Here is a 9780-nt window from a genome sequence, read left to right as displayed (position 1 = left end):
TGATTATGTACAGATATATTCATTTGGTGGCTTTACATACAACGATGAACACATCTGAAAAAAATTTTAGTTTGTGAACCTTATAGTACGTGAACTTTTTTTATGTATAATAATGATTTATTTAAGGATTCCATCACCATTATCAATCCGACCATTGGTGCCTTCTGACCCAGATGGGAAAACCATGTGTATGTGTATGTAATTGCAGTAGACGAGAAAGTTTTTGTAAAGCAATTGTTTTTTAAATTAAATACTCAAATTCAGATGTTTTGTGATAAGGAGCTGTTTTGATACTGTTTGTCATAAAATGTATTTATATAGACACCTAAAATGTTGAGTCTGAGGTAGAAGTAGCAGGGAAGTTTAGCAAAATGTTGATATAAATTAAGAACATTAATTTTTGTGTATTTCAAGGTATTTTAATAAAATCAGAGACTTTTTATAAATATTCTTAGAGAACAGTTATGTTCTTCCATGTGCGTTGGAAGTATTGTAATATGAAAGGAGTCGCTACTTTTTCTGCATTTATTTGTGATTAAAGTGAAATGTGATAGATATTTTTCTGATTGTACCGCTTGGAAGTGTCTGCCTACATCATGAATGCTGTTCTTGTCAGATTTATAATAAATGAGATTATTGTTTTCATCATTCATTATTACATGTCTTTTAGATTACATTTAATTTTGAAGAAAGAAACTCTATAGGTAAGGATTACACTTTCAGAGGAATGTGAATGAACAGAATTATCAGAGAAACCAGTAACTGAAGTAAGTGAAAATGAAACATAAAACAAGATGTCTGTCATTGGATAGGAAAATTACACTAAAAGCCAGTGCTTCACCATGCACCAGGTGTTTGGACTGATAAGATTAGGTCTCTCTTTGTTAGTTAACTAACCCCATCAAGAGCAGTCTTGTTCTTGGGAGATTCATCCCCCTGAGTGGGTTATATGACTGGTTCCGTGCAGCCTAACCCAGGTACTATACAATCAAAAGAAAAGCCTTGGGGCCGAGATCGGCATGTGAGAGGACACGGAGTCAAGAGCATGGGACCCTCCATTGTCCCATTGCCTTTTGGAGGAACTTCAGATAATGGTGGTAGGCATTTGGAAATGGACTACTCTTGCCTCATTCTACTCGTAGGAAGTTGCTTGCAGGTCCCTGAACACCATCTTAGGAAGTCGCCCACAAGTCCATGAACACCTTGAGACCTGTGGCAGCTTTTTAACAAGGTGTAAGTACTCTGCTTCTCTTCAACAGAAAAGTATCCGGTCTTAGTACTAGGCATAGCACAAGGCTGGGGTAGAAGTTAAGAGTCAATGGTTCTCACCTATATATCTCCCTTGCAGTACAGCTACTAAGACTGACTGGGTACTTGCTGAATCAGACTATATTAAAGGTTCTTTGCAGTGGCCCCTAGCTACAACCCCTTTCATTCCTATAACTTTAATTTAATCTAAGTGTTTAGTTTTTGTATTCTCATTTTTCCCCTTTGGCCTGAATTCTATTTTCAATTTAACAAGGGGGTACAGTTAATGGTAGCGTTATACTGTACTACTCCGAAGCCATCGCTTTGTATGAGCCAGATATAGCTACTATCCACCTTGTGTATCGTTATGGGACTTATTACATGGTTCCCTGATTCTTCCTTCCCTGCTATGGGACTAATCACTTGCAGGTTATTTCTCATTTATGTCCTCAAAAATAGCATTATTATTTTGATTGAAAATTTCTAACTGAAATCTGATTCCTTACTTGTATGCTGCAGTGAAATTATTACAATTCATACATGGGAATTTATAAATAATGTTGCTGCTCTAGTGAGGGCAGGTTCTTATAGGCATGTAGAGCTAATGACAAAACCTAAACAGCATGCAAATTGATCAGCTGCACCTAATTTTTCACTTTTTACCTCGGCTCATTTCACACTTACCTTCTCTAGTCATTCTATCTATCAACGCTTTAGTAATTCACACTTACCTTCTTTAGTCTTGTCCAATGTACCTGTCTATCAACGCTTTAGTAACGAGTTTTTTCTTCATTTCAAGTCTCATCTGTACGTACATTATAATACATGCTTTACTCCCATTATAAATTTGTTAGTCGCCATAATCTACTTATCTTTTACATCACACATTTTCAGCAACCTACAAATTGCCTGTCTATCAATACTATTATATTTTTTTCTGTTTAAATACATACTATATTCATTTCATATTTACCTCCCAGGCTCTTTACAGTAAAGTTTTCAGTTGCTTGAAAAGTTTAACCAATTTTCCTACTCTACACCAAAACCATTCAACTACTTCTAAATTGTTTTGTATTTTATATTTGATACACTAAAAATTATTAAACTATGTCAGCGTATTAAAGTAAAATATGCTTAATTTTATGTAGTTGTGTGAAACGAACGCAACCGGTTTGTTTACATTTTACAGCTGTTTGTGGCTGTCACTTGGCTTTCATTGTTAAAGTGCACAGGGTGTAAATTCTATCAGTTGTCGAACGTTTTGGCACTTACTAAGCCTTCAAACAACTTAAATTTCCAGGTCCAGGTAGTATTACATTAATTGGTTAAGAAATGGTGACCGGTATAAAACTAAATAAGTAGGTATGATGCAAGAATAGGTATGGTCAGTGTACGTAATGTGTTAGCCTACCTAGGTACTACCTATATCTAGGCTAGTAGCTACTAGATTGTTTTAGTATGGGCATACCTACTTAGGTAACAAGCTTTAGCTTTTAAACACTTGTACCTAATAGTTTTGTTTTAGGCTTTTTGAAGAGTGCGTTAGATGCAAGTTGAAGTTTTGCTATACTATTAAGGCCTGATTAGAATGGTAGGCTAGACAGGACCTCTGCATTGGAAAAATCCAAGCAGTGTCTATGGCAGGCTTTCATTTACGAAATAGGGTATTATAGCGTATTTTAATGTCAAACCAATACAAATGTGCATCACAGCTTATTTTTGATGGTCATTCAGCTACTAGTTTTTTCATTATGGAATGTGAGGGGTAGGCTAGGTATAGGTAGGTATACAAGGTAAGCCATTTGTGAGAATGTAAACCATCTTTTGTTTGGATACCTAGGCTATACTTGGCTACTACTTCCTGGTCTGACCATGAAGCATAGCTAGTAACAACTTAAGCTGACAGTTGGCAGAGGAGTGAGGGTACCACACCTACCAACTCTGTATTTACATTTTCTGCAACTGCATTGCTGATAATGACTATATTTTAAAACATTGGTTTGCGTCTCTTTCTCTATTGCCATGGCTTTCTTTTTTACTTTGATGGGTATAAATATAATTTGAATGATACCTAGTGCCTGATTTTCCTGGCAGAACTTGTGATCAGTATACTATAAGGTCTGGGTGTGTGGGTGCTTTTTGTTTGCTTTGCAGGGTAGCAGGGATCAGGATTCCATGTTCATTGGAAGTCGTGAGGATCAAAATGGGTGCAACTGAAGAAAGCCCCATTTGTACCTTCAGAGGGTAGTATCCTTTAATTTTCTATGCTTCCACCCTTGATATAAGGGAGTGGCAGGTAGAGTGGACATTGACCATCCTGTTTACTTTTCGGGGTTGAGATGGTGGACTGAGTGATAAGTGTGCCTGCTACAACCATTAACCATTCTCCTCCAACCTGCTTAAGCTGCACTGACTACCATAGGGCACCTAAAGGAAATGAAGACTTTGCTGAAGGCTTTGTGGCTTTCTCTTTATTAATAGGGGGCCAGTCCTTCACTGCCATTTGCTTGGCTACAGATGAGCTGTACATCTGTATTAGTCTCTGCAGACTCTTCTGCCTCAGCAGTTTACAGTAGTCTTGCATACTGAGACACCTGTTGCTTCTTTATAATGTTCATACTGCTGCTGTTTATGCATCATTGTTGAAACTCCTTTCTTTTAGGGATGCCTGCTTTATCTAAGTCCTTGGTGGGCATAGGACGGGTTGTAGAGGCCCTAGGTTGTAAAGGTCAAAGACGCTTAAAACACACATCACCCTCCCTTTCTTTAACATCCTGATCTCTGGATCAGCTCATTCCTGTACTTCTAGTTGTTCTTCCAGACTGCTTCCTCCACCTCTGGTAGATGAGCGAATTTTTTTTACAAGAATACAAAGCTCAAGTCTGTTGCCATTGTGAGTTGGAAATGGTTGTTATTGCTTGGTAAGATGGTTAATTGCCAAGATATCTCTAGTAGTCACAGTTCTCAACCAAGTTGTGAAGCTTATATGTACATGTATGTAGTTCCTATTGTAGCTTGAGCTGCAAATGGTCATTGAACTTGGTAACAAGATGGGTTAACTAGTCATTAAAAAGTGGTATATGGAGGAATACCCTGCAGTCACCTGATGTTACCAGGCACTTTTTCCTGGTGCCATCCAGTAAAGATGTCTCACTGCACTATTGCTGACTGATAAGTTTAAGTTAAGTTTTTTTTTCTGAAGTGTTTTGTTTACACAGAAAATAGTGACAATAATGTTACTAAGCTTCAAAGACCAGATTAGTTTTGGCTGTAGGTAATTTATTAAAAGGGTTCTTCGTTGTATGTGAAAAATGTCAATAAATTAATATTGAAATTACACTATATTTTAGTTTGTTTCCACCAATGATTGAAGCTATTATTTTGAAGTTGATCATTGTTTTTAAAATTTTGTTTTATAAATAATTTATTACTATTATTCCTCAATTTAGTCTCAATGTAGAAATTAAGCAACAAAGAATAAGTGGCAAGGAATGTCTCAAGTCTGTAGTCAGGTTTTTGTGCCTCTAGATAATTTTTTTTCATTGTGTGACTAGTTTTACCATGTTCCCACCCCACTAATTGATTACTACTTTAAAGGCCAAGGGATAAAGAGAGGTTATAATGTATTGGTATATGACAGGTGGTCTGCTTTCACTGATTATGTCAGAAATCTATAAGTGAAGGTACTGTATTATTTTTTATCTGCAGTAACAGAAACTGCTTCCTCTATGTTTGACTCAAATTTCAAATTAGTACACCCACAAAGGGTAATATTTAGTTGAAAAATTTAAGTTTGTTTTTATGTAAAAGTTTTGTTTTTATATGTAATTAATTTAATATCCTGATACATATATTTAAAATATTGGAAAGAAATACGTATTGTTTTTCTTATCTCTCACCATGTTCTATTAAGATTTAGAGCAGCTAAAGATTTCCTAACATTAAATTTTTATCTGTTTAATTACAATTTATGCTTTTGTATCATGGTTGTTTTATGTACAGTAGATTATTTTGTATCTTACAGAAATCATTGATAATTTGTATGCATTCATATATATAGTTAAATTTTGTGTTGGCAATAGATAAAACATTTTAATCTTTGCAGTGCAACATACTTGCTAATGTTTCCAGTGCTAAGTCTGGTAACCCTTGATTTCTTCCATATATGTAACAGCATAATATTCAAGAATAGGTGGTTGTGTTTTTTCCTTCAGATTTCTGTTCGTCCATTATCCTCCTGAAAATTCATTCTCTTCATGGTTTCCATATATGTATATACCATTATAATCTTACTCTTGATGGACACATTTACCTTAGCTTTCTTCTCTGGGAAATCTTTTCAGACCTCTTCACTAGTTGCTAGTGTTAATGATCCACTTATCATTAGACAAATTATATTTTATTGATATAGTATTAATTTTTTTTCACTACTGTATCAGTAGTATCTGTACAGTGTACATAATTGCCACCTAATATTTTGTACTTTCAACATTTTAAGTGATATGTGCACATTTTTCTCATTATCACTGATAATTCTGCATATTAGAGAATATTTCTTATGCTAAACTATGTATGTTGCATTTGTCAGCAGCGTCCCACTGTGTATTTTGTGATTTTCCTAAATGCTTTGCTTTTCCAGTGTAGTTTTGTGTATTTGTTTCTCTTGTTATGCCTAAGAGATTATGCCAAACCTTCCCAAATAGGGTCTGCAGCAGCTGCTGAGGTTGGTGCGTTTACCAGACCTCACCCGAGATATTTCATTGTGGTCACAGTCATCCATTGGGATGACTAACAAGTCTGAATGGTCAAGGAGTGCTTCAACAGATTTCTTAGATCATCTGCTTTGGGATATTTAATTGTATTGGAGTCATCTTCCTCTCTGGTGGTGGCCAAGCTCTACCCGCACCAGTTGCCATGAATACCGTTCTCCTACTCCCACACAGCCTTTTGCTTTTTAACATCACCTTATACCTGCCTTCCCCACTTGTCTCTGCCTGCTGCTCAACAGGACCACACCTCAACGGACTAGGACCTTGACTCTCTTGCCATTCCACGTCCAAACCTAATGTGCCCATGCCCATGGGATGAAGGTTACTTAGCATCCTGGTAGGGAAAACTTGTGTTTTTTCTAGCACCACCTTAATGAACAATCAGTTGGCAGGTGTAATTCTCTGCCATATCCTGCCTTGGTGCCTCTATCTATATCTATGACCAGTCCAACATCATTGACTGCTCCTTTAAACAGATGTACCTCCAGTAGACAAAACCACTCCTCTTCCAGTGGATGCTTTGCTTAAGGACCTCTCCTGAAGGCCGTGTCTTGGTGCTTGCCGTGTCCTAAAGGTATAACTCCAATGAGAGTGACAACTTGAGAAATACCAAATCAGATCACCTGAACTCAGTCATGACTGCATCAGCAGTAAGGACCAAGACCACATTAAGGGTGATGACTACTAAAACTAACATGAAGACTGTAACAGCCTCAGTGATTGTGACCATTATGCTCCTATGAGAATATAAGCTGTAATGTGAAAGGAAAGTCAGTACCCTTCCTCCTGAATCCAGCAACCTCTTGAACTTTGCCTTCATATCCTCAGATGAGACCAGTGACAGCAAAGTTAGCAAGCATGATCAACCAGTTGTGTTGAGCCTAGGTGCTGCTTGGAAAAAGGTTATGGCAACTGACTCATGCATGTTGCCTCTGCTACCAAGAGTCTGCTGCTAGACTCTCTTCAGTTGGCAGTCATTCATGTCTGCAGACAGAAGTCCAACTATAGGGTAGTTGTCTGTATTCTCCCGTATTTAGAATTTCTTCTCGCATGTCAGCAGTGGGATAAGGTTACTCAATTTGCTATACAGCAGGGAACCGTCTCAACCAGAACTAAGACCTTCACTTGGTCCAAAATTCTATAAAGTAGCTATGAATAGGGCAATCCAAACACCGATCTCAGTTCGGAAGTATACCCAAGGGTGAGCTCAATTGTTGTGATCAAGTTTAGAGAAGGCACTGGTGTCACCTCCCCCACATCATTGTGCTCATGAATGAGCTTGAAGATCTCTCAAAAATGCCACTTTAACTTTGCCTGTGGTGGCTCTTGACAGAGTGGGGCCCTCTGGTTCTGGTTTTCAGACCCCCGAAAGCATGAGGATGATAATCTTCCAAGGTTGAGGACAACACACCAATCTACCCCTATAATAGGTCACAGGAACATGGTGTATAATAATTCACAAGTACCAGTCAATGAGCTATGAACTGAGGATGACAAGTAGAGGTCATAGGATAGCAAACAAAAGCACTGTTGTGCATATACACAAAAGGGAGCTCAGGGCAAAACAGGAACTGACTGAAGTACTTGACAATCACTTGTACTCAGATTCTAACAACACCCTTAGGTACTGCACAACAGCAATCTGTTGCACAGGAGTAAAAAAGTTGGAGTCCTCCTGTACAAAATGTCAAGGGAAAACTCTGGATAATGATTATGCTCAAGAGCCCCTGTGCCAACCCTACCTGCTTGTGAGAAGGCTTGCTGAACTTCCTACTCCTCTTTGAGAGGAAAAAGGGGCAGCAAATGAGTAGGAGTTAGAGACTGAAAGGAAGAGGAGGAAGTGTACCTGTGCTGCTTCATCTTACTCTTTACACATCTTTCTCTCTTCTAGCAGTGCAGGGAAACTAATGGAAACAAGGAAAGTCGACACTGCAGGGGCACCCACCAACTAGGTAAATTTCATCAGAGAACAGAACACACATTCTGTTAGCCATATTGCAAACGGGTCGATCACCTGTAATTCGAGTTCAAACCATCACTTCCCTACAGATATTCAGGATCCTAATGTTTACTGTCATTCTCTGGTAGCTGAGCTGGTCTTCTAAAAAAAAATTCCCCTATTGTGGATTGTATCTGTCTAACAGCTTGATGGAGTGGGGAACTGTCCACTCATGTATCCAGGTGAAGAGAAAATTTTCATTCCTCCTGCCTGTTGACGAAAGTCACTTTGGGTGTGTTTTTGCTCAATAAAAGTACAAAATGACTTATCAGACAGTCATGGATTTGAAGGGCTATCAACACTACTTACCATCCCAAAAATTTGTGCAGGTAAGTACCTATGAGCAGATGTATTTTGTGGGGCAGAATGTTCAAGGAACTTTTGTAATGAGGCTCCTGTCATATAGCAATTATGCAAGATACTCTTAATCTCCAGGCTCATAGAGCAAGCTGGGAGGGAGGATCACTTGAAGCTGATAACAGCCGATTCATTTGTTTCCCAAGCAGGCACAGAGGGAGTCACTCATGCAGGACATGCTACCTCAAATGCGCCAGATGGCTAAGGAGACCCAACAAAACTGAGGTGGGTAACATGAAAAAGTGTACTTAGGTGCTCCATTATGTCCCTAGGTTGTGACATCAAGCGAGTAGATTATCTCAATTCAGAAGTAGCTATGCCTGTGAGGATGTCAGACCAAACAAATTGACCAGGTAAGAACATGTATATGCTGCATGAATGGGTCCATAGAAGACCAGTACCTGAAAATGAGTTCCAAGCCAATTCATATGATGCCTGAACTAGTAGTGGGTAAAGGTGAACGGGTATGTGTACTTTCATGTGAACACAACCCTGTGGCAGATGGAGAGCCACAGGCCAGGAAAAGTGGAATGATTGCAGGCAAGCACATCATGGTACCAGTGTTTACCAGTCAGACATGTCATGTACTAACCCTTACTTTGTGTTTACTTTCCAGAGACTGAATTTACCCAAGGAGAGGATAGCTCTAAATCAGCAAACTGTGTTTTAAGCAAAACCTGGGTGGAAGAGACAGGAGCAAATTCTGAGATTGTATTTTAGTGTAAAATCACCTAGGACCAACTTTACATAGCAGTCAATGGTAATTTTCTTTGGTTAAGATACTTAAAATACCCATGTCATTTTAATAAAACTTTTCTACAAGTCCATTTCTTTTGCTGAATATTTAAAACTACAATCCCTTTTCGATATAATTTAAAAATCACTGTTACACTGAAATTAATTCTCTCACTATTCTTGAACAAAAATATCACTTCCTATCAGAAGACAATTAGAAAAAAAAAATAGTTAATGTCACATTCACTTTTTTTGGTATAATAATACTGGATTCTGTGCTGTTCACTGTATTGTCAAGGGTAAAACAAAAACCATGCTAACCTATTAGGTCAACTATCTTACAATGATTCTTTAAGGTCTTTTTACTATAAATATTTAAAAGAGGTTGCTAAATAAAATTAATAAAAGAAAATTCATTGGATAAGGTGTAATATAATATTTAAAAAATCTATCTACCAAATTTGGTTTCATTAACATACCAACTTTCTTTGAAAAAACAAAAACTATATCCCACCCTGAAGGGAAAAAAAATATAATAATATTACTCTGCCACCACAAAGATAAAACTACACTAGGAAGGGGACTTCTTAAATATTAGAAAATTCCTGCATAAACAAACAAAAATAAAATTATGGAAACAAAATACAGTAACTGTACAACAGCCTATGCAGA

This window comes from Macrobrachium nipponense, chromosome 42, assembly GCF_015104395.2.
Source record: "Macrobrachium nipponense isolate FS-2020 chromosome 42, ASM1510439v2, whole genome shotgun sequence".
NCBI lineage: Eukaryota > Metazoa > Arthropoda > Malacostraca > Decapoda > Palaemonidae > Macrobrachium > Macrobrachium nipponense.
This window is presented reverse-complemented; position numbering follows the sequence as displayed.